The sequence below is a fragment of the Crocodylus siamensis genome, chromosome 4 (assembly GCF_052110815.1).
Source record: "Crocodylus siamensis isolate JL-2025a chromosome 4, ASM5211081v1, whole genome shotgun sequence".
NCBI classification, from domain to species: Eukaryota; Metazoa; Chordata; order Crocodylia; family Crocodylidae; genus Crocodylus; species Crocodylus siamensis.
In genome coordinates this window covers 153,566,125-153,592,453 of record NC_143398.1, presented here as the reverse complement: position 1 = coordinate 153,592,453, position 26,329 = coordinate 153,566,125, and the positions used below count along the sequence as shown (strand labels likewise).

General features: G+C 47.4%; 1 protein-coding gene across 7 annotated transcripts in view; it reads right to left on the bottom strand.

Moving 5' to 3' along the window:
- Positions 1–26,329, bottom strand: part of SCN4A (sodium voltage-gated channel alpha subunit 4) — a 168,533-nt gene that overhangs the window by 134,904 nt on the left and 7,300 nt on the right. For 2 of the 7 annotated variants that reach the window (XM_090044266.1, XM_090044272.1), the window contains exons 1-2: positions 16,647–16,777; positions 9,607–9,687 (exon numbers count right to left, since the gene is read on the bottom strand). The exons of 1 other annotated variant lie outside the window; for it this stretch is intronic. The gene's annotated coding sequence lies outside the window, so the exon portion shown is untranslated. Of the gene's footprint in view, positions 1–9,553; positions 9,688–11,419; positions 11,474–12,436; positions 12,538–16,646; positions 16,782–26,329 lie in introns of those variants that run through there. 4 more of the 7 variants (XM_090044269.1, XM_090044271.1, XM_090044270.1 and 1 more) reach the window with 4 other exon arrangements.

Here is a 26,329-nt window from a genome sequence, read left to right as displayed (position 1 = left end):
GGGGCTTCTGGGGGCCCATGCAGAGCCCCCCACCCCACCCCATGGCATGGGGTAGAGGGGATCACCCTCCTCCAGGCAGCAGTCAGTGAGTCAGGGCTTTTTTTGTTTGCATTTTTTTTTAAAGGGCTGGAGCTGGGGCAGGTGGGGCAGCCATGGGTGGGGGGCTCAGGGAGCAGGTGGGGGTCAGGAGGCTCGTGGCAGAGCCCATGTAGCATGGGGGGCAGCAGGGATTGCCCCCTGCCGGGCAGGAGCTGGCGAGTGTGGCCTTTTTTTTTTTCAAAGAGCCAGGAGCTGGGGCCAGGCAAGGCAGCCATTGCAAGCGGGCAGGCAATGGGGCCTGTGTGCTGTGTCTGCATCAGGCAGCTCTGATACCAGCACCACACCTTATTCCAAGAGATACCTGCTGTCAGAGCTGGATTTGCAGCTCTCCAAAGACCAGGAAGAACCTTTCTCTGCCCCTCCCTGCAGCCATTGTTTCCAGGGATGGGGCAATCACATGCAATTGCGCACATCCTCAATGGGCATAAAATTCATCTGCTACATGACATACAAAATAATTGAAGGAGGACAATGGTAGCCAAAGGGGGATGGGGAAAGCTGGAGAAATAAGTAATAAAGGAATCCAAATAAGGGGCATCAGGCCAGCCCAGGATGCCCCCCTCTGCTGATGCTTCAGGCTCATCACTGCTTTGAGCATAGAAGCAGCTGAAACCCAGTCAGCAAGGGGCTGCTTGTTTATAACTCAGGCTAGATGCAGTCTCCTTGGGCTGTGGACAGGCTGTCACCTGGGCCCTGCTGGGACCTTGAGGCACTACCACAATAAGAATTAGTACAGCAATGTGAACACCCCCATCAAAACATGATAGCCATCCTCGTGCCTTCTACAAACATCTTGCTCTACCCAGCCCCCTCAAGGGCAGTGGTCTGTGGCAAGGACCCTAGCCTGGGACACAAGAGACTCCTGGGGGCTTGTGTCTTGCCCACTGTGTGATATATGGCAAATATCTATGCCTCCTTTTCCTCTTCCAGCCTTGTCTGCATTATCTGCTTGGATTACAAGTGCTTTGAGGCAAGAACTGAGCTTCTTACTCTGTACTCACACAGAGTCCAGAACAATTTTCTGTGAGAAATAAGTGATAATAAGAGATGCAAATACTGGTGAAGGATATCAGCATCCTATAAATGCCCAGGGATGATCAGGATGAGAGGGACCAGAGGCTATGGAGGTGCATATCTTCCAATAACAAATTCAAAGTACTCCTCACTGCTGAAGACCATCCGGTCTCCCAAGTTTATCTCCATAGCCTGAGATATTGTAGCTACCAAATCTTTGGCTCAACAATAAAGTCTGAAATACTCGGGCAGGTCAGAAGAGCCCCAAAGCTCTCAGTGTGTAGAATTCTAACCAGTGCATACAAACAAAAATAACTCTCATTTTAAACACTTCAAAAAGCACATCAAAAGCATGGGGCAGGAACAAAAATGACCTTAAACCTACAGGCTAAGGACAGACATTACACATAAACCAGTTTAACCGACCAGAAATTAGTTTAAACAGAACAGACATTCAGTGCATATAAACCAGTTTGAAAATGGCTGAAACCGGTTTGAGATAAACCTGGTTGAATGTAGTACCAGACTTAACTGATCTAGCTCAAACCGGCATGAACGATGCGTGCCCCCAGCAGCTGGGCGGGGTATGGTGGCAGCAGGAGCGCGGCGGCGAGAGCGTAGCGGCAGTAGGCTTACTACAGTAAGTTCATTAGAGGCAGGTCCTGTCAGACCAACTTGGTGGCCTTCTACGACCAGGTCACCAAATCCTTAGATGCAGGGGTAGCAGTGGATGTAGTCTTTCTGGACTTTCGGACACTGTCTCTCACCCCGTTCTCATTAAGAAACTGGGGGACTGTGGTGTCGACACCTACGCAGTCAAATGGGTTGCCAACTGGCTGGAGGGCCGCACCCAGAGAGCGGTGGTGGATGGGTCATTTTCGACCTGGAGGGATGTGGGCAGTGGGGTCCCCCAGGCTCCGTCCTCAGTCCCACACTGTTCAACATCTTCATCAGTGACTTGGACAAGGGGGTAAAAAGCACCCTGTTCAAATTTGCTGATGACACTAAGATGGGGGGGGATGTGGGCATGCTAGAAGGGAGGAATAGGCTGCAATTGGACCTAGACAGGTTACAGGGGTGGGCGGATGGGAACAGGATGGGATTCAACACTGACAAGTGCAAGGTGCTGCACTTGGGGAGGAAGAATCAGCAGCAGACCTACAGGCTGGGGAACTCCCTTCTTGTCAGTGCAGAGGCAGAAAAGGATCTTGGAGTTATCATTGACTCCAAGATGAACATGAGCCGACAGTGTGGGGACGCAGTCAGGAAGGCCAGCCGCACCTTGTCATGCATCCACAGATGCATCTCGAGCAGGTCCAAGGAGGTGATCCTCCCCCTCTACGCAGCACTGGTCAGGCCGCAGCTGGAGTACTGCATCCAGTTCTGGGCACCGTGCTTCAGGAGGGATGTGGCCAGCATTGAGAGGGTCCAGAGGAGGCCACCCTCATGAACAGGGGGCAGCAGGGCAGGCCCTACAAGGAGAGGCTATGGGACCTGAACCTGTTCAGCCTCCACAAGAGAGGACCAGGAATAACGGTCAGAAGCTGGCAGAGGGTAGGTTTAGGTTAGATATCAGAAGGCGCTACTTTCCTGTCAGGGCGGCTAGGATCTGGAACCAACTTCCAAGAGAAGTGGTGCTGGCTCCTACCCTGGGGGTCTTTAAGAGGAGGCTAGATAAGCACCTTGTTGGGGTCGTTTGACCCCAGTACTCTTTCCTGCCATGGCAGGGGGTTGAACTCGATCTGCTCAGGTCCCTTCCAACCCTACCAACTATGAAATTATGAAACTATAACCTGCAGAGATTTAATTAGTTCAGGCTCAGGCTTTTTGAATGTCTGTCCCTAGCCACAGTGACAATGCAGACTCACTAGCCTAAAGGTTAGTGAGGGTATCTTGTCATACCATATTTCTTTGCATACAACACACCCTGGAATATAATCAACAACTTGTATTTGAAAGGCAGGATAAAGAAAAAAAAAGATATTTTCTTGCAGTAAATACCTGGGGAGCAGCAGCCAGGGAGCTGAGTCTGTTCATTACATCTGCTCCTTGTGGATTGCTACAGAGTATACTCCTGTTTCACCCATAAATGGCAGAACGCATTTGCATTGTATTTCTTATAAATAATGCACACTCTGATTTCTAGCATCTGTTTTTTTTATTAAAGGTGCATGCTGAATGCAAGAAAATTTAGTAGTTTGCTTAAAAAGCCCTAGCTCATGCACCCATGGGAGTTTCCATCTTCATTTTTTCAAAAAGGAATGTTTTAGCTCTCACGATTATAGGGAAAAGCTAAAAAGCATAGTCCCAGAGGGCTTAAAGATCAAAAGGCAAAAGAAAAAGAAATCAGCATTAATTGTTATTAGTAACAGCAATTTAAAGTATTCTCATAAATTTCTGGATCCTGGCACATGATTTCTGAAAATTTAAGGGCTGGCAATCTTAAACTTGAGTGTAAGATTCAAGCTCTAAACTCTCCTTCTGGAAGCCGAGTTTGTGCCAGTCCAAGACTAATGACACTGAATGCAGAATTCAAATTCCTGTCACTGGAATGGTTTTTATCCTCTATCTCCCATCATAATATTTAATGCCTGGTTGGACTGCACTGTAAGGAATGCAGGGTACTTCCAGGCAGCATCTGTCATGCTAAGGAGCTGAGTGAAACTATGTAGTATGAACTTTCCTGAAGCCTTGCAAAAGAGCTAGTTTTCTGAATGCTGCCCTTGACAGTAAGATTGGACTGAGCCTGAACTTTGTTTGGAGCCAACAAATAAATGCCTTTCCACAGCAAGAGGAGACAGATCAAGGCTCTGCTGTGGGTTTGCTCTCATTGCACCTGTATCATAACGGTCCTGGGGAAAAATGCTATATAGGGTCACTCTCATTAGGTGTCATTGTAGCAATGGGGTAAAAGCTGTGTGTTACAAAACATTTTCTCACCCTCAGGCAGCAAAACACAGAAGTGCATAATTAACTTTAAGTATATACTTAAGTGCTTTGTCCAACCCAAACTATCTGTACAGAAACCGGTGCAATTCTTTGAATTAAATTATGCTGTTCTTTGCTTAGAGGTAGTAGTATTCCTTAATGTAGCATAATCAGGAAGGCACTATTGTGATGCATACCCATAGGAGGCCAGAGCTATGCTTGTTGTCAGATCCCTGCCTTGAATCTCCCAAATGCAATGCATGTAAAATCTCCAACTCCCTGTTGTATTACCTTAGTTTTATTTATATGTTACAGTAAGCTCCTGCATTGCTTTTCAGAGGGTACTTACAACCCATTCAGCTGGCACTGTTCTTGCTCTAAGGCCTCTTGAATTACTCACATGCCTTGTCACACTCACCTCCACCTTGCTCTTCCCAGCAAATCTATATGCTAGCCCTTGGCCAGTCACTTTTGTCAGCAGAACGCAAACCCAACCTTTCTCATTTGGTTTGGTCCTTATTTCTTTATCTGTCTCTCTCTCTCTGGCTAGGTACAGACAATCAAAAAGCCTATGACTGAATCAATTCAGTCTTTGCAGGTTAGTCTGAACTGCACAGATTAAATCAAAACAGAAGTGAACAGACATTTACCTTTGATTCAAGAAATGCAGCCACACACCTTCAGTGGCTCAGGCCAGAAGCCAGGGAGTGCTAGAGCATGGCTCTCTGGTTGTGTGTTCACTTTCTCAACCTGCTACCCCTGAGGTCTCTGAGATTTGCAATCCACAATCACAGCAGCAGGACTCTGTAGAGGTGCTCATCACTTCCTCTTCCTGCTTCCATGTGCCTCTGGGCTTTGTAGCCCACAGCTGCAGCCAGCAGTAAGTGTGAGTTGGGGAATGCATGTTTAAGCCCCAGCCTCAGCCCCTAGTTGGGTTTTGCCTGTGGGGGAGCAGTAAGCCCCTTGCAGACTGGGCTGCATCCCAAGCTGGGTTTGCCCCACCCTCATCTGCCAGCCCTCACTGCTCCAGCTAGGGAGCAGAGGGGCAGGGACAGCCCTGCTTTCTGGAGTATATAGGACAGCCCAGGGCTGGAAAATATGCCGGGATGCTGTGGGACGGTGATTGAACTTGAACCAGGAAGGGATCTCGGACAGAAGTTTCATAAACTGGTTTGATCCAAATCAATTAAGTCTGATACTACCTTCAACCAGGTTTATCTGAAACCAGTTTCAGCCATTGAAACTGAGCTTCTGTTCTGTTACAGGTTTAAATTAGTTTCTAATCACTTAAACTGGTTTATGTGTAACTTTTGTCCATAGCCCTCCCCCCCCCCACACACACACGGTGGCACCTTCTTGAGGGCTGAGGCAGGAACTGTTTAACCTCAGTCTCTTTGATGAGGTGACAAGTGAAGGTAAATGATAATTGTGATTTGCAAATACGGCAGCCAGGATCTCAGAGCTGTAGCAAGAGACTGTACGTGCTCTGCGACCCCATCTCTCCCACTGTGGCAAGTGCAGTACAAATTCCTAATAAAATGATGGCCCTTGCCCCAAATACCTTGCAAATATGTAATTTAGGACATGTTATCCTCATAATTTCCACTGTCCTTTAAGTAGCTTAACACGTAAACCAGTTGTCTCCAAGTTTCTTGCCTGTAGCAAAAATAGCTGTGCTGTGTATGCAGCTCTTGCATAGATGCCCTGTAGCAAGCCTAGCGTGAGGCTCATTAGTATACAATTCTGTCTGCCTTGTACAGTCCAGAATGCCTTCACACAGCAGCACAAAACACTGTGGTGTCCTGATGGAGCTCCAGCTGTGGCCAGCTGTTGCCCTTTGCTAAAGGTCTAGCACAGGAAAACTTCACTCTGCTTTTTATGTTCAGGGCCTCCTGCTGATTCTGCATTTGCTTGGCCACGCAGAGGTGTCCCTGACCTGGTTGCAAAGCTGTCAGACTCCTGCCTGTTGGTTAGCTCAGACATTGAAAAAAATCTTACCCTGTTCATAGCTGTGCCCACTGTTCACTGGGCACAGCCCAGACAGGAGCAGATTACAACTCCTTGGGGTTTCTCTAAAGGATAATAGCTGACTATGGTCCCTGGAGGCCACCTGCCAGCAAAGACCACTAAGAGCATAGCAGTGCTCTATCTCCCTTCTCTACTCCAGCCATACCCTCCATGCCAGCACCACATCAGCCAGGGGCTCTCCCATGCCAAACGAATATGATTAGGAGTGAAACTATGTCTAGTTTAATTGATGGGCAAATAATAGCGGGAGGCAGGAAGGGGGGAGTGAATACACACTGAAAAGTCTGGCAGGGGCCACAGTCCTCTGGAAGGGAAAGCATTCCCATATAACAGGGGATGCTGTAAAGACTTGCCTCATAAACTGCCCCTTTCCTTTTTCAGTCCAGCTCCCTCTTTACCAGCCCTGTGCAGAATAACCCTGGGGTACGGTGACAACGACAAGAGTGAACTACCTCACCTCACAAGACAGCAAGGCTCCCCTTGGGCTGCTCTTTGGTGTGGCTGAAACAGCTTCCCTCCGGGGAGCAATACAGTGAGTTGCACACAATCTCCCCTAGCATCTCTGGGCTCCTCGCTGCCACAGCCCTGCTTCCACTGCAAGAGGAGGCAAGCCTGGGGAAGTGCGTAAGAGCTATATTAAACAGGCTGCCTTCACATCAGATCAGGGAGCGGGAAGCACATGGGGCTGATTGGAAACAGAGCCTCCAAGGGTTGGCTGAGAAGATGATGCAGGTGCCGATGGCAGCCATTTTACTGTTTGTCAGGGTTAAGTTACGCTCTCAGGATCTCTGCCGGCCTGTTTAGTTTGGCAGGCCCATGGCTGAGCGCTGCTACTGGACACTAGATCAGGATTATTTCTGTCACAGGTCTTTCAATGAGACCTTCTGATGGCTCACGTTTTTCTTACTCGTTTCTATATTCGGGTGCTTTCATACCCACAAGCAGCCAGGAAATAGGGTGGCCATCATAGAGGACATCTGGTTTTCTGCTACTCTGTCCTCTATTGATATGAAACTGGATGCCTTTATATGAAGAGAAAAATAGAGGACATAAAGATGTCTGGTTTCAGATCAGTAGAGGACAGAGGACAACCGGACTGTCCTCTATGCTGGGCACCCTACCAGGAAATCAAGAGAATCAATCCCTGCTCCTCCAAAGAAGTCACCACACCTGAAAGGGAACAAGGGCAATTTTTGTCCCCAGACACAAGCAAGGAGACTCTCTTTCCCTGATGTCTAGAGGAGATGGCAACTTAAGTTTTTTGATGGATCTGTTAATTTGTTCCAAGACTTGGAGCTGCAGAGATGAATCGGAGGTGGCCCATAATCCATCACACCAGTATACAGTGCACTGGGGTTCCCCAGGGTAACAGCAGCAGCAACAGCCACTTCTGCACTCATCCTCTGCCTCTGAACCATGAGGCTTGAATTCAGGCTATGCTAAATGCCCTCTTATGCCCTTCTGTCCTTCTAGGAGTAAGGATCAACCATGTATGGCATAGCAGCTCTAGTCACCACCACCAGCCCCATCAGACACTGGCCACTGTTTGCTGTTTGGTGGCAGAAGTGGACTGCATTTCATACCTGCCTGGCTGTTTTCATTAGTATGCAGTTGGTTGTCATCTCATCTGGGACTGGATTGATTCAAGCTGAGAGTTTGGGGCTGCCCCCTTACAGCTCCCCTATAGTGATGCCTGGCTGCCAAACTACCTGCAGTTTGCTGGTGCCTCTTGTCTGCTTCTCACTTCCTTCCCCAGTTGCCATCTCTGTCTCTTATGCAGTTCCCAATTTCTAATTGCCTTGTCTGTCACTGGATCCTCTTCCTACCTTTTCCACCCAATTCCACAAATATAAACACAGGTTAGGAGGCAGGGAGGATGCTTTTGATGAAAAGGTCTACACCTTTATGTGCAGGAAGAAAGTACAAAACCGGGGGACTCAAAAAGCATTTTCCCTGTTTTGAATGTTTGCTCTAGCCAGCACCTTCCTTTCCCCACACCATAGGTTGCTGTCAGAGACTGTGTAGCAAACGTGTAGGCTGGGGTTCAGCCCTGGGCCTCGAGCACTAAAAATGTGACCTACCACAGTTGGAATTGAAGAACCAAGTGCCCCACTGGGGCTGTAACAAATTCTCATCTCTTTGGTCATGGAAGGGGGCCATCCCCCAAACCAGCAGGTGAAAAAGACCCCCCTCACTATTGGGCACAGTGACTATTGCCATGACTGTCCAAAGGGAGTCATTTGAAGTATTAAGTCTCATAGCAAACTGCTGCCAACCAGGCCCTTGGAACTGAGGCAGGAATGGCAGGTGAGACCCACTGTCTACGGGGAAGTTCAGGTTGCCTTTACACTGTCTCAGTCCAAGGCTATTCTAAAGCTCCCAGGGTAATTTAGCCTGCTATGGCAGCCGGTCTACATTACGACATCCTGAATTGCCTGATAGGCCTCACTGCCTCTTGGATTCTCTGTGCTGTGGTGTAATCATTGATATACCCTGCTATGCTATAGGAAAGGAATCTCAGGGGACAGCCTTACAGCTTTTCGTCCATAGTGCTTGCACCAGGACAATCTTCCTCCAGTTGGGCACGGGGCTTTCTGGGCTCTTTCCACTATTCCATCCTGTTACATGACCCTGGGACTTGGAGGCCCATATCAGTCTCTGGTAACTGAAAGTATCAGTCTCTAGTAACACTAGACACTGTAGAAGTTGTAATTCTGAATTCAAAATTCTGTAGAAGTAATAATTACTTATCATGGTTGTGCTGTAGCAGTTGTTCAATTGAGGCTGTCCATAAACTTACACTACAACACAAACTGGATCTTTTTTCCCCATATTATCTACCACACTTAACTTTTTCCATACACTTTTAGTAAATAAATGACAGAATTTAAGGAGTTTGAAAGTTGACTCCCTTCTAGATGGTAGTAACAGATCCAGTAGAGACTACTTTTTTTAGCTTAGGATGTTTGTGTTGTGTTTATGCTTCTAGCTATGATAGTGTCCTAGTGCCCACCATCAAATATTATCACTAAATTGATTTGTCAGTCAATTGATGCTCCATTTGAGCCCTTGTGGGCACAAATGGAACTGAAAATCCAAACCATGTGGGAGACCAGAGGGGAAGCTCTTTGCCTGAGCCTGCATACCTCTGGCAGCTCCGACCTGCTCCCTGCTTCTCAAAGGGGCTTTAATGCTGAAACCTAAAAACAGGGATTAAAAGCTGTTCAGTTTGTTTAGTTTAAACAAGAGAAGGTAAAGGAGTTACTAGGTCACAGTTTCTAAGTGCCTCTGCTGGGAACAAAAACTTGCCAATACAAGGCTTTTCCCATGCATCAGACAAAAATCCAGTGGCTAGAAGTTGAAGCTCAAGAAATTTCTATTAAAAACAAAGTGAATATTTTTAGCCATGGGGGTCAATTAAACTTTGGAATACTGGTATTTTGCCAAATCTTGTAGTAGATTATCCATCACTAGCAATTTTTACCTTAAGGTCGGATGCATTTCTAAAAGCTATGCTCTGGTCCAAGCAAAAATTACCGTAACTCAGGGGAGTTCCCTGGTCTGTGTCGCATGGAGATCAGACTGGATGGTCACAGTGGTGCCTTCTGGTCTTGTCATCTGTGAATTTGTTGGCATCATTAAATTACTTTCTAGCCTGCTGCTTTAGCAGAAACAAGTATTTCTTGCTAAAAGTTTCTTAATCCCCAAATCTCCTCCTTTGTGATTTGGATGTGTTGGTTTTGGTTTCTGTGTGAGAAGCCACACCAGGCTGGCATATCCTCCTGGAGCCATTGTATTTGTTTCATTCCATTTCTGCCCCAAACTCTTGCTTGCTTCCCCATTTTGTCTGTTCAGTTATGAGTACACCACCCCATGCACAAAGGCAGAGGCTCTCAAATCATCCTAAGTGTTTATATGCCTAGATGGGTGTCTAACTTCTTTGGATTCCTTTGAAACTTCAGCCTAGGGTTTTTCATGCACAACAGGCGGTTAGGTTATGTCCTTGGATGAAGAATATGCTAAGCATTTGTTTTTATGTTGTACTGATCGAGTCCCTCAAAACACAGGGTCCCTTATAGCTGATTTTTTGTCAATTTTTGCTCGCAAGGACATACTTATATCTCATTTATAAAGAGTTAATAAATGATTCATAAACTTCTTAATAAATCATTAATCAATTGCTAAAGATTCCAACCAGGCATTAAGTTGTTATACTCCCCAGGCTCTGGGCAAGGACCAACAAAAGACTTGGCAGTATGGGGTAGGGGACACTGACTGCAGCACAATTGAATCTCGTGCAGATACTTTGTCTGTCTGCTACCATCCCCCAGTAAGTGAGGCTAAACTGCAGCCAATTCCCTCCCTTTCATTTAGAGGTATTTTACTAATTTGTAGCTTCAGTTACTGAAGGATAAGAATGAACAGGTGAGATAGTTACATTGGATCAACTGATGCATCATCCTAAACAGTAAGCCCCCATTTCGCACTGTAATCAATCATACATCTGTCCATATCTTCAAACTCCCTCCACGGATGCAGTAATAATATCTACAATACATAGTATTCATGCAATTCAGACTGTTCACTTTTTAGAAACTGGATTTTTCTTAGTTCAGTATTCTGGGGGGAAATTATTAATAAAGCAGTGGCATGACAGATTGATTACCCGGGCAGGACACCACCAGAATGGATCAGTCTGATGCCTGTAATATCACAGTCCTTCTGCTACCCCCGTATCAACAAAGCTCCCAAGCAAAGGTGATGATATGGTCCTTTCCCCATACCCATGGGATCAACAGACATAGGCTATCTACAAGGAAGTGAATGGAGAGAACACTTAGGCGTGCTCTTCTGCTGGAATTTTGGTTAAGGCTTAATACCCACAACCTTAGCTACACTAACAAAGGATCAGATGCATCCTGGGAACTTACACTGTGAGAACATGGTTTTATTCATATGCCCTGATGTTGTTGTGTGGGCTTGTATTGGTACTGGAAAGACAGTGCCATGGGCATCCTATTTTATAACCATGGACAGAACGCTCATAATAGCTCATAAGTGAGAGGTCAGGCCAGGACCTCTCACTTAAGGAGTTCAGCACTTTTCCTAGACTTGGGGTTTTACTTTATGGGTCCCACCTGAGCTAATTCCTTGCCTCTAAGTGATAGTGCCTCTCAAACTTAGCAGTGCATTTTTGTGATTTGGGGGTATGGGGAGGTTGATCTTTTCCTGATCATCTGACATCTTCTAGGACGGCACCTCACCAATTGACCCAGTCTATCCTCACAGTGAACAAAGACTCACCCTGCCCTGGGGAAGAACAGTGAGCTGAGAATAATAAGATACCCACCTGCTGGTGATGGTACAGGAGTCCTCTTATGCCTTTCTCTTATCTCACATGTGTCTATAGGGTGGCAGATGGACTGGTCAGAGCTAAACACTCACAAGTGGTCCTTGGCTTTGTGTTAAAGTGAGCACTGTTAGAGCCTACTTCATATTTTAAATCATACAAGAAAACGAGGCCTGGGATTGTTCAGTGTATAAGACACTAGTCTGGGAATAAAGCATTCATCTCCCCTCTTCTTCCACAGACTTCCTGTATGACCTTGGGTAAATTATCTGGCTTCTCTGCACCTTAGCCTCATCTGTGAAACATGGGTAAGAGTGCTGCCTTCCTTCCCTGGGGTACTCTGAGAGAACAAGTGCGTTAAAAGGTGTGTGGTGCTCAGATACTGGAATATAGGCTAGGAAAGAACCTCAGACAGATAGAAGGATTCAAAGCGGCTTATCCTACAAGGTGGAGGATAATACAGGCAAGAAAGAGTTAAGGTACGGACCCTGTATTTCCTTGCTGCCTACTGGGTGCACCATCTAACAGTCAGCTCCTCCTCACTCCACTCTCTCCTGCTGCAGCGCAGAGCTGCTCTGATGCCTGAAGTTTAAAAAGGGCTGATTTGTTTGTAATGAAGCCGGGGAGGAGGACGGGTGTGGGGATGTAGACATAAAAAAATCACTTGCCCCTGAAACGAAGCAACCTCCAGGCACAAGGGGGTGGGCACTAGGAAAGAGGCAGAATCCCCTGTGTAGCTAATTGAATGGAAACGACAAAAGTTTGCCAGTCTCTGGCACAATTGGTTAGCATGTTTTGCTGTTAACTGAAAGGTTGGTGGTTCAAGCCCACCGAGGGACGGGGGAAGATGCTTTTGACACCAAACTATGGGGGAGCATGGTCACACTCAAAGACAGGCAGGCAACACAGGCTGACCTGGACAGTCTTGCCAGGTGGGGAGACCTCAACCTGATGTTGTTTAACATGGAGAAATGTTAAGTACTCCATCTGGGGAGAAATAATCCACAACACACTTACAAGCTCAGGAGCGGCACATCCAGTTCTGGGCGCCGCACTTCAGGAAGGCTGTGGAGAAGCTGGAGAGAGTCCAAAGGAGGGCCACTCGCATGATTAGAGGCCTAGAGACCAGGTCATACAGGGAGAGGCTGAAAGACTTGTGACTGTTAAGCCTGGAGAAGAGAAGACTCAGAGGGGACAGCCTATAAGTATATCAAGGACGTACATCAGGGCCGGGGGGAGCATCTATTCACCAAGGCCCCCCAGGGGAGGACAAGAAATAATGGGCATGCACTGATTGAGGATCGTTTCAGGCTAGACACAAGGAAAAACTTTTTTACAAGCCGAGTGCTGAGGGTTTGGAGCAGGCTTCTCTCGGAGGTGGTAGTCACCCACCCTGGCGATCTTCAAAAAGCATTTTAACAACTATCTTGCTGGGGTCATCTGATCCCAGCAGTCTTTCCTACCCAAGTGCAGGGGGGCTGGACCCAATGATCTGTAAGGTCCTTTCCAGCCCCTAACAACTATGAAACTATGAAATTGGAGCTGTCACCCACTGTGCTGGTGGGTGGCCTGTTCCACTCTTGCCTTTGCTAACAGTCTGTGGGATCCACAGGGGCCGCAAGTGCTCAGAGTCTCTTTCTTCCAGAACACCACATGTCTGTCAAGCCCTGCATCGCTGCCTATTGCTGGGGGTCTGAGTCTAGCAGCAATAGCAGGAAACTTGAAAATATTCTGTTAATCTCCCATCGCTTAACTGAGTCCTTTACCACTGGCCAACGGCCCCATCTGATTGCTAAGTAGGATGAGGTCTCCTTCCCCACTCCCACATGTTATCACTACTCAGCAGACTGCCCTCTATACTGAAAAGCTCCTTGCTAACTGGAAGTGAGAGCCCAGGTTCGCAGTACATCCCTCATCCACCGCTACACAGGGAGTTGGACACTCCACATTACTCTGCTTACCCCCCTGTATTGGCCAGAGCAACAGATTGCTCCATACCCAGGTGAGAGAACATGTTGTCCCATAGCCTCCCATGTCTCAGGGGATATACCCAGAAATCCAATGACCCACACTTCCCAAGGCCCCACTTTGTATTAGGAGAATTAGGGAACGCCATACCACCATGCAATAAAAGCCTATCCTGTTCAGGGCTGCTCCAGGTTCCAGTGCAAACCCTGGCAGAAGCCAGGACAGCTGTGGTGCAGTTCTGACTTGTAGTAACTCCCCCAGAGCTGGAAGTGAACTAAACTAGACCTGGCAGGGCACTTAGTACTATGGGTTTTCTTTCTCTTACCCCAAACTTGCTAGTCCTACTCTCAGCCACATCCTGAACATGTTCTTTCATCAGTATACTGCTGAAGATAATGAATCAGAGGTATGGGGGTGAGGGGGTCCTTAAGGGCTTCTCTATCCATGTTACAGTCCCCATGGAGAAACTCAAATATAGGTCCATGTGGGGTGCCAAAGTAGTGAGAGCTAGCAAGCATGCATAAGCAGTGAGGGCCATAATCGGGTATCTCCTGTACTTGCTTTCCTAATTCCTTTGGTTTTAGAGGTGAAACATTTAATTTTGTCTTCCCGCAACACCTATAACTCTTGAAAGAGTTCATCTGGTCCCTCATCATGTTCTTTCACAGGACATGGCTCCAATAATTGTTCTAGCAACATGCCAGGAATGGAAATTGAGCTTGATGGTTCATAATTACCTGCCTCCCCAGTTTGGCTGTCAGTGTGTGATCTTTTCTGTTTCTCATTCATCCACCGTGGGTATTCCAGACTCACTCCAGGATGTCGTGGTACTACAAGGTTCCTACTAATTCCCTTTTGCCCTCTCTAGCAAGTTTTATCACTGAAGATTTGAATAGATTGAAATCCAGAGCTCAGAAGCAGAGGAGCACTCCTTGGTCCCTCAGGCTGATGGGTCAAAGGCAGCCAGACATGAGGCTGGCTACATCAGTCCCTTGTGCTAGGCTATAGAAACCAACCTACCTTAACCATCCTGGCTGCATGAGCCATTAGGCTCAGGCGGACTTTGGACTGGACCAGTCTGGAAGATCTAATATAGTCTCTGGACAAAGGCAGGACCACAGAAGCCAGGTTCTAGGCCACCCTGTTCATGTCCATTGATGCATCTACTTCTATAATGCAGTGTTATCTCATCCTTAGGACTGAGTCTCAAAAAAGCAGTGAGGAGGAGGACAATGACCCACCAATCTTGCACATGAATTGTTTTTCAGGGACTCGAGCAGGGTGCAATAGTATCTTATTTAGGTTCCTAAGACCCCTTATGTGCCTAATAAGTGGAACAGAATCTGTCCCCTGGTGCTCTTAGCCTTTCTTTGGGCCTTATGAACATTTATTTCCTTCATAAATGGTTGTTACAGAAAGCATCTTTCTTATCCAGGGCTGCAGGGAAGTGGCTCTATAACATCCCACCCTTTCCTGCCATCTCTTCTGCTCTCTCTTTCCCTGCTCATCTTATAAATTAGAGATGGAAAAGGACCTTTTAGAGCATGCAGCCAGTTCCCTGGGGACTGAAGCAGGATTGCTCCATCCCCTGATTTCTCTGGTTAAATTTTAAATGTCATGCACCACAGGGCTTTGCTCATTTTGTATTCCTAAACTGACAACGCCCCACAACCCAGGGCAGGAATGAGGCAATAGGATAGGAGTGCATTTAATTAACAAATGAATTGGATGCATTTGCAGACTTTACTTGGGCACCAGGCTCCACTGGATGAGGTGAAGACTGCAGTGGAAGCTGTAGACTTTGCAGAGAGAAGCAGGGAAATGTCTTCTGGAACAGGGAAGGCACTCCTCGCTTACAGAGCAGGTGCACAGACTCCTTCCACACCGAGCAGGTGCCAGTTGCCACAACCAGTGTGATAAGGATCGCTTCCTGTGTACACAGAAGGCGCGGACCTCTTGCAGGCACACAGCAGCTGCCTTGTAATGCATGAACCCAGCTGGTGACTATCCCTTTGTATCATCCCTTGGGTAGATGGTAGGTTCATGACCCCTGATGTATATAAGAGGTGAGCTGCCCCTTGTCCTGGCAGCAGGTAGGTGAGCTGTTGCTACATGCAAGTGGGTTCTGTGCAGAGTCCCTTAGCAGTGTCTGCCCAGGGTTTTTCTCCAAAAGCTCCTCCCCCATACAGCTCTCTCTTCTTCTCATCCCGATCACTCAGTTTTCCTTTTTCTTTTCCCTCCCCCTCCTTGCTCCCCTCCCCCCCGCCACATTTCCCCCTCTCTGCAGAGTCTTCCCACATTAGCCCTGTGCCTGCACTCTTGGTTTAGGGATAGAGTCACTGCCTGTGCACACATCACAAACTGCAGCCTCAGGGAATCTTCGGCCAGGAAACGGAGGAGGATTTGCCATGAAGCAATGGCCTCAAATGGTGTCTTGTCCTGGCATGTCACCTCTCCCATTTCGCAAGAGCGGAGAAATCGAATCTACCCCTGCCTTCCCTGCGAGGGGCTCCCCGCCTCCCCCCCACCCAAGAGGACACGCAAGATGGAAAAAGGGGTGCATGGATCTCTCCCGACCCCTGCCCAGAAGGAGCCGCAACAAGGCAGACCTTGCACCAGGCAGCCTGGAAACCTTTCATGCAACCTCCAGCTTGAAGTGGCCAAAAGTTTATATTTAGAACGATGAGAGAAGAAGCCAGGAGCAGAGGGTACTTTTAAGCCATGTTTCTAACTCTGCTGTGCAGCAGAAGGAAGATGGAATAGAAGTATAATCTCTTCCCCGACCCTCCGCTTCCCCTGTCATTCTCACAGCTAGGTCTGCAGTCACAAAGGGTCTGCTTCCTTTTCAAACCAGTGGGCTTATTCAATCCATATCTTGTACTGCCTGGTTTCTCTTTATGGCCATCCTCTGTGGGGGCTTTCTCCCCAGCTCCCAGCTTGTTTTCCTAACATGAATAACTGAGTCTGGAGTGATGGTCAGCTGACTGCAGAAAAACACAACCGCGCCGTCTTTCCCCAGATGGTGCCAGCCCCGGACAAGTGTCCATGGGGGCTTTACTGTTCTAATTCACCCGCAGCAGGGGAGCGAGAGCGCTCAGGCTGCACGGTCCCTGAGGCAAAGCGGAGGGGGAGTGCGGTTTGTTAGTTTGTACCATTCTGTGCTACTCTAGTGGGGAAAAAAAAATGCAGAGACATTTCACAAGCTCTGAGGCACTGGCTGCCTGCCTGGCAGCCACCCAGGTCTTAATCAGTTACTTACTTTTCGATGGAAAGAGCAATATCCCAAGGAAAGACCTTTTAGGGTCAGATTTTCACTCTCCTTCGACTCCTAGAGTGTGAGAGGCTTTGGCTCAGCTAGTGCCTGTTGGCAGAACAGCTGCTGCTGCTGTCAGATGGTCATGAGTGAAACCTGAGGACCTGAGGGGTTCTTCAGGTAGCATTGGCCCCTCTCAGCTTTGGCATTCGTCCCCTGGGCAGCCAATCAAGTGTCAGGCAGTTCCTGTAAACTTTGAAGCCCCATCACACAGGGCACCCCAGGGCTAGCAGAAAAGGGGGAAACTTCACCCCAGCAGCTCCCTGGGATAACACAGGAAGACTGCTGCCTGAATAACACAGAAAGGGCAAATTCAACCAGCCAGCCACTAAGCACTTCTCAGCCACCAGTGAGTGGGGCAGGATGTGCTGCATGCTGAGGCATCTTCCAATTCACTTTGGCACCTTTTAAACTGCCACAGTGGAGCAGGGCACATAGGGACCATCCCACCTCCATCAGTGTATTCCAGCACAGAGAGAGATGACACGTAAACAGGAAGGGAAGTGAAAGAAGGCAGTGATTAAACAACTGATGTGCTGGGACCATTGCTTCTCACCAGTAACAGCTCATGAATTGCTTCCACTCCACCATCCATCTGTCTTTCACTGCTCTATCTAGTACTTGGACAGTAAGCTCCTGGGGCAGGGGCTACCTTTCTCCTCTCTGTTCAGCACCAGCGCAACAGGATCCTGGTCTGCCATTGGGTTTTGTAGGCATGATCCACAATAGTAGAAGCTGCAGGTTCAGGCTGCGTATAGAGGGCAGCCTGCTCTGTTTGAATCTGGGTCTAGGGGTAAACCGTTCTGTAGGGGCCTCATCTCGTCCCATTACCCCAGCTGTATGTTCATGCTCACAATATTCACATCTTTGCCTGTGGGCATGGGGAAGGAGCAGATCTCACAGCATTTTACAGAGGCGGTCAAGATCGCTGTCCCTACATAACAGATAGGGAAACTGAGGCACAGAAGTGCGCCACCCAAGGCTACACAACAGACTGGTGGCAAAGTCAGGAAAAGCACCCAGATCAACATACCCAACATACCTATGGCTTGGTGACGACAATTTGACTTGCACCATGGCTGAAAGGGATCTGGGGTAATGATCAACCATCGCATGAACATGAGCCGGCAGTGCAATGCTGTGGCCAGCAGGGCAAACAACACACTGGCATGCATTAACCATTGTATCTCATGCAAAACTAAGGAAGTGATACTCCCATTGTACTCTACACTGGTGAGACCACAGTTGGAGTACTGCATCCAGTTCTGGGTGCCACACTTCAACAAGGACGTGGAAAAACTTGAGGGGGTGCAGAGAAGAGCCACCTGTATGATCAGGGACTTGCGAGACAAGCCATACAAGGAGAGACTAAGGGACTTGGGCCCCTTCAGCTGACAGAAGAGAAGACAGAGAGAGGACTTGGTGATGGCTTACTGCTACATCAGGGGAGTACATCAAGAACTCGATGAACAGCTGTTCACCAGCACACCCCTGGGGAAGACCAGGAGCAATGGATACAAACTTCTGGAAGGCCGCTTCAGGCTCAGTTCCAGGAAAAACTCCTTCACAGTCAGGGTGTCCAGACTGTGGAATAAACTCCCTCCTGTGGTACAGTCACTTGCCCTAGAAATCTTTAAAAGGAGACTGGACAGTCACCTCACTGGGGTCATTTGACCTCAGTTGTCTTTTTCTGCCTAGTACAGATGGACTGGAACCGATGATCTACAAGGTCCCTTCCATCCCCTAACAATCTATGAATCTCCCAAATCCTAAGCTAGTATGCTTTCCCCTAAACCATGCTGCACTGAGGAGAAGCCCTGCCTTTCCCAGTCAGACTCCTGCTAAAACCAGCAGACAGCACAAATCCACTAATCTTACCACACCAAAAGGAAACCTGGAACCCAGCTAAATATACATGCTCTCCCTGATGGGAATAAATGACTACATCCTAAAACTGCAGCTCTGGAAATAGACACAAGGACTCTTGCAATGACAGCCATAAAACACAATCAAGGTGATACCTGTGTTTGCAGGAGGGCACTTACACCTGCATGTACCAGCACCCCCAGAGCAGCACATGCACTCCATTCACCAGAGAGCACAGCAAGAGCTTGCGCCCTCTGAACCCAGACAGAAACACCGACCCTTCCTTCTGCACACACACCTCTAGCCAAAAACAGACCTCCAGAAAAAGGGCACAAGCACCACCTCCATCCCTGGCCAAACTCAAAGGTGCCTTAAATCACATCCTTAGAAGAATCACAGACTGACAGTTCAGATGGAGGTGAGTGCCTAAAGAGAAGCTGCTTTTCCAGAGAGGAGGCATATAAGGGCAGGACCTAAGAGTGCAAATGGAGAGCTGTTGAGCCTGGGGACAAGCTGGATGTAGGACTGGTGCACTGAACCTAGGATGACTGCAGAGACACTGAACCTCAGACAGACTCAACTCAGCACCCTGAATGAAAAAGCACTTTTTGAAAGAGCAGGAAAGCAAGACTTTTCCCCCACAAACCCACAAGAAAATAACATGTCAAAGGCAGGGGAGACAGCAGTGCAGACTGACCAGCAAGTGGGAGACTAGGCCAGAGCAATAAAACTCACACATGCTATTTGGGACTCCCACCCTGGGCAGCTGCTTGATGGTTCTGTCTGCCAGAGTCCAGCTCCCCACCCTTGTTTACCCAGCAGTTCAATAAATAACAGAGGAGGAGAGTAGGACATCAGCCCCAGGTGTGGCCTTTGAAGTGGGGTTGAGGGGTGCGGAGAGGGAGGGGGGCAAAGGCTAGGGAGAGACATTCAAAAATCCTGAATTGATTCAATCTTTGCAGGTTAGCCTAACCTGGCTAGGCTGGACCAGTTTGTAACTGTACAGACATCCCCTCTGGACTGAAGAAATTCAGGTATGCCTGCAGGGGCTCAGGCTAGAAGCCAGGGGGCACTAGAGCAGCCCTCCCTTCCCTTCTACAGTGCTGAGCTGAGGGGCATGTGGCCAGGCCCTAGCAGGATGCTCTGATTAGGGAGGGGATTCCCCCCCACCCTCCCTTGCTGCTCCTGACCAGGAGGGAGTCAGCAGTGTGTTACACAGCATTTAGTTACACAGCAGGGAGTTACACAGGGAGCTCCTAATAGAACATTTATCAGCGCATCCAGAAAACAAAAGCCTCTCTCATTAGTTCAAGCTCTTCTTAAAGAACTTGTTCCAAGGAAGGAAGGGAGGGACCAGCTGACCTGTTGATTAGCTCCAAAAAGCTCTAAGCAGACACTGTCCTGCGTGCCTTACACAGACACCTCTTCACATTAGCTAGTATACCACATGCCGGCAATGTCCATGCTGTGGGAGAGGGGAGGAGGGAATGCCTGCCTGAGCATTGTGTGCATGTGTGTGGGGGGGGTGAGGGGGAGCAAGGGAAAGCCAGGCAGACACTTCTGTACCTGCAGTCTCAGCTGGAGCCCCACCCAGGGCTGTAAAGCACCTGGGATGCTGGGGGACTTTGGTTTAAGTTAAACCAGGAAAGGGTCTGGGAACCAGTTTGACCCAAATCAGTTAAGTCTCATACTACATTCAACCAAGTTTATCTCAAACTGGTTTCAGACATTTTCAAACTGGTTTATGTGCACTGAATGTCTGTTCTGTTACAGATTTAAACCAGATTCTGATCACTTAAACTGGTTTGTGTGTAATGTCTGTCCCTAGCCAAAAAGAGCCACCAATGCAGTGGTGGCTCACTGAGCTACCACTGCTGGCAGCGCAGCAGACTGCACCGTTCAAAGAACTGAAGCTACCCATGGAGTGGAGTGACACTGTTACACCTCTGCCACCATCACTTGCATCTTGTCGATGCAAAGGAGATATTATATCTTAGCTGAGAGGCTAGGACCTTCTGTACCCCTCAGAGTCATGTACACAGACCTGCTGGTAAAGACAGACTCTATCCCACACAAGCCTAGTACTGATAGACACCGGTAATTTACTTTCAGAGCCTGTTCCCCTGACACACAGGGAGTTTTCGTTTTAAAAAACAACACTTCAAGACCAAATTTACTTAAAAAAAATCAATCAATTGCTTTGAAAGGAACAAATCCCAAACCAAAAGAAAATGTGTTGTTTCATGCCAAACCAGATGTTTTGCTCATACTGCTTTCAGGCTTTCATTTTGAAGCAAAACTTGCTCATGATTTTTGAGTCAGTCACCTTGGGGAGGAGAAGGGGAATCAAGCATTTGCACAACTCTCCTCTGAAATATAATTTACCAAAAAATCCCCATTTGCTTCTACCTGATAGTTCAGATCTCCCAGCTTTTCTCAGCAACCACAGGGGCCAGGAATGCACTTTTCCCAGTGAAAGCTGAGAATCTCACCCAGTCATTTAACTCCAAGAGCTGGTATCTTCATTAAAGCACTTAATATCACAAAAATCATATTAAAATCCCCTAAGGTGGGAACACTGCATTGATACAGGAATCACTACATGGGACAGCAATGGTGGGGCATGAAAGAGGGACAGCAGAAGTTTCCTGCCCAGCACTTGAAGCAAGGAGGATCTCTCAGTGATGGGGAGCACAGGGAAGTGACAAGTTTGTGAAACAGTTCTCTCTACTAAGTCTACAATGTTACACTACACAAATCAACCTTCTGAGCTCAAAGCTTCTGCATTTAGGACTGAGCAATCTGGAGAACTGGTTCAGAGCTCCCTGCCAAGCAAGCAAACCTTTCACAGGAAGAGACCAGATTGCCTAGTGTTCTCTCCAGCTAGTGTCTGTCTGTCTATCTGTTTCTCTTCCTGGCTTGCTGCTGATAACCACTTCCAGCTCAAGGCCCCACATGCGGGGAGGACTGCTTTCTATTGTAGGATGGTCCCTAAGCAAATTCTCTATGCTGCATCTCTGGGGCATCATGGGAGAAGTGCCCCTACACACACTACATTCACCTACTCTTGCTCTCACTCCCCCTACCCCACAAACCTGGCAATGTGGTGATGGATCCTCTGGGGACATCCCCAGCACCACTTTCAGACACACCAGAGGCTGTGGTCTCAAGAACATCCAGGAGAGAAGACTTCTGGGGCAGCTTCATTGCTGCATTTTCAGGTTGGTGTGTGCAAGTGCGGACAGAAGGATAGGACATGGTTAGGACAGAGTCTCCTGGGACATACTGAGGATGGGGTATATTTTACATAATGTAAAAGCCCCCATCCTGGGCCTGAGACCTATTGTGTCACACTGTGCAAACACAGAACCAAAAGCTAGCTGGCTGCTGCCCCAGAGAGCTGGCATTGATGTAGACGTCTGCCTACTGCAGGACATTTTCTCACAGCCATGGATGCTTGGGTAACAGTAGCATGATTTTCATGCCCAACCCCAGACAATCTTAACAGTAGCCTTCTAAGTCTTCACAGGCAGCCACCCATGGTACACGCTTGAACACACATCTTCAGGTCAACCCCATGATCATCCTAAAAGTACATGGGAAAGCAGCAAGAGACACAGCAGCAGATGTCCTTCACCTCAGACCAGCTCCTTTGCCATGTCCTCATTCATGAGGAATATACCCATGCCATGTTGACAGGGTTTGTGATGTTATTATCTGTTGTACAATGTTCAGCACGTGATATCATGACAAGCTCAGCAGGTGAGAACAAATGTTTGGATTTCATGTTTGCGAATACAAGTTTAGGGAAAAACCCCAACCAAACAACCAACAAAATATAATGTAGTTTGGCCTCAAAATTCAACCCCCCTCCCCCTTGTCTTCTAATATCACAGTTTTATGTAAGCCTTGTCATCTGATCTGATTCAGAACCATGATCTGGGAACTTGGAGTTGACATTACTGCACGTACGGTTCTGTCAATCATTGATCTGTTTTTGTATCTGTTCCTATTCCTACAGGGAGAGAAAGCTGATCGCACATTTTCTCTATACCTTTACCAGTACACAATGAAGCTAGGGGCAGTTTTGTCTTGATCTTCACTATACCTGGCACTGGAAGCACAGGATGGATACTAGATTTGGGTGAGGGCACTGATTTGAGGGCAGAACAGAAGAGATGAGCTTTGTTGCTTCTAGCTCTAAAAGTGGTGGGTTTAGAGTCTGTTCCTCTCCATGTGGCAATGGGTTCCAAATTCTAAGCCCAGGTCAGTAAAGGTTTTAGTCTTCCCCAGTCCTGAGTCTCCCCGATTAGTCAAAAGGTTCATTGTTCCAGGAGAACGTAGATTTTGTGGGTGCTCATGGTTGTGGAAAAGGACGGTCTCTCAGCTAGCAAGGACAAATGCCATGGAATAGTGTGAATTTCAGGACAGGGACCTTGAACTTGACCTTGCAGTCAATCAGGGAGCCAGCGCAGAAAGCAGTACATCATGGTGATACGTTCTTGGCAAACCATTGCTCAGAAAGCTGGCATTTGCCTTCTCAACTAGCTGGAGCTCTCTCGGGGTATAGGGCCTTTGGATAGAGCAAAGCACATGCAAGATGTTTACAAATGCACTATCACTGCGGTGGAATCCAGTAGGATGGGCTTCAGTCTTCAAGGGAAGCAGAAATAGGAGTGAACATTTTCTACTGCAGTGGCTATTCCTGTATCCAGTGACAGACCCTGAGTTATTCCAAGGGCAATGGCTTTCAGAGGATGGGTCGGTCATAAAGAAAGAGGACTTTTCCTCACTAACCTCAATTCACTCATATCTGGTCTGCTTTTCTTTCAGGGCCTGAACTCAGAATAGTAGTTCACATTTCACATCACAATGTGGGTTTAAACAGTTAGGTCTAGTGGTTTGGCTTAGGGTCCGGACCTGAATCCGGAGCCAGGAGTCAAGACCAAGTCACAGCCAGGGTCGGAGCTGTTGGTCAAGCTGGTTTCTGAACGCTAAAGACGTGGTCAGGAATAGGCCAGAGTCAGTAGTGCTCAGGAATGAGCAACAGTCAAGAAGCCAGAGTCAGGAGCCTCAGATCATACTAAGATAAGTGATAAAGAGCTGCAGTAAGGAGCAAGCCATGCATCAAAAACCAGACTCCGATACCAGCAACACGGAGCAGAAGCAAGAACCAGAGCCTAGGCAAAGGGCTATGATCACAGCAGCCTCCCAGAAGACTTGTGCAAACAGCTCACCACTGCTTGCCCTGCTGGTTTTTAAGGCTGTCTGGGGAGGAGTCAGCTTCCTTCCAGCACAGCAGCCAATGATTGCCTGCCAGAAGGATAACTCATCCTCCACTAGAATGGTGATTTATCACAGTTCAGGAACAGTGCCTGTGATTTTGCTTAGTGCTGTGGATCTTATAATCGATGTTTTTAAAGTCATAATGTAAACAGGGTCACACCTTTTGCCAAATGGTACCCGTGTCCTTTCAGTCCAAAACAGATCAACAGCCTCAAAGGTGTGAATGTTCTAGGCATAACTTGCTTCATACCCCAGCCCTGGAACAGAGGTCCAACGATATTCAGGCAGCCTTTTCCTGACAGATTTCAGCCCAACACCAATGCACATTTCCAAAGAGCAACTCTGCCTCAAGAATTGACTCCTATAAGAGATCAGGACTGAGAGCTCCATCTACCCAGAGCCATATATAAGAAAACTAACCACACAACGTGTTTCCCCAAAACCAAACATAAGCTCACACTCTGGGAAAAAGCATTTGGAAGATTACCTGTAACAGTGATTCTTGGTGACACCTGTCATAAGTATATAGAAGAAAGGGTGGTTTATGTTTCTAAAAAAGGTAGGCTACATTGAGGAGGTGACTGGCTTCATAGTCTGTCTGCCTGGCATATGTTCACGTAAGGGGTAAGAGCATGGGTGGATCTAGGATTTTCCAAAAGGAGGTACAAATAGTGTAGGGCTTAATCACATATACTACAGCATATACATTTCTCCAGTTAGAAAGAAACTAGAAGCTTTACTAATATGTTTGGGGCCTTGAGCTATATTATTCAATTTAAGTCGGAAGCAAAAATAAATGCAACTTTATTGGAATGTATATTCACTTGCTACATTACATATAAAAACACAACAAACTAGGCAATAATAATAAAAAAGATGTTTCAATAGTCCTGTAGTCATTAGAATTAAATGTACACCTCTTTCAGATACATAAAAAAAACCCTAGCTTTCTTGAGCATCTTGACAGTGCATCCCGTTCTCCACTGAAAGTTATTTCTACACCTGAGTTAATGCTTCACACTAGAGTTCAAAGCAGTCTGCAGGAGTGTGAAAGAGGAGCTACATTAGCAGGAGCAGCTAACAGGAGAAGTCAAGGTCTTCTGGAGCAGCTAACAGACAGCAGAATTGCGGAAGAAAGGATAGCTTGATTAGTGGAACCCTTACAGACCATTAAAATGGAGAGAGGGTCATTAACACCCGTGGAATGAAGAGTTTAGAAGGAAATAGGTAGTTTATAATGACGTGCCAGGACCTCAGTGGACTCCCTCACTGCTGCCTGACTAGAAATACTGCTGCCACTGCCAGGCAGTTGGTGTTAAACTTTGGGTAGAGCAGGAATCAAAGAAAGTATGACTAAACCACTGCACCTCCTTACTCCCCAGATCCACCCCTGGGTAAGAGCATAATTTGTAGGTCTACAATTAAATTGCTTGTCCATTAATGTAGCATTAGGAGGTCAGAAGGCAGGCAGATCTGCATGTCATGGTGTGCTCTCCAGGTCTTGGATGTGTGTGCTAAGGGGAGCAGTGTGGCTGGATCGAAACCGAGCGTGTTGTGAAGGGTGCGAGTGAACTGGGGTGGCTACGTATCATTAGAGAAGAGGGTGAGCCTTGGAGATTGCCTTGCTGATCTCCCTTGGGCTGAGGTGAGAAAATACATGGCAAGCAGCTTTTCCTGCAGGTTACACAGGAGGTTTCGGCTGGAATCTGAATTGAGACTGACCTTAAGGGTCAAAATACAGGCCCATCTGAAGGAAAGTCCAATTCATCAGAAATATTCTCTCTCAGGTCCATGAAGACATTTCTGCATCAGCAGAGCTTGACTTTTACATTGAGAAGAGGCAGCAGCTACCACTAGATGCCACCCTGAAGCACATCTGCCAGCCCTGTTTATCTCAGGCGGTGGTAAGTGGATCACTTGGGGTCATAAAGTAAATTGTGGGGGTAGGGATAGTAAGCTAGTGAGGCAATGGGATTTACTCCCTAAGCTGCTTAGGGGGTGTGCAGGGAGGTGTTCTGGACCATAGCTACCCTTGTGGGCATATCTCAAGGTCCAGAGAACAAACACTGACTGCTGCAAGTCAGCCAGGAGAGCCTGAACTGCATCACTGATAGAGCCTCAATGACAAAGAGGACCGGTGTGCTCATTAACCTCCCAGAGGCGACTTCCCTGCACAAGTCCATTACACAGAACCATTCTCTATTGACTGGAACCAATCTACATGTCATGATGCCTCATAAGATTCAGCAAAAAAAAAAAAAAAGAAAACAAAGAAATAACAGAGTGAAATCCAATGGGGCATGCTGTAGAGGATGATCTAAAGGCCCATTCTAGCCTTTAACTCAGTGCAACCATGAAATAAAGTTGATGAAAAATATTACATTCTACATGTTGCAAGGTGATGGAAAAGGTTATGAGGAACTAAGTCACAAGTGAAAAAATGTATCACATTAAGTCACTTTTAAAATACTCCTGTC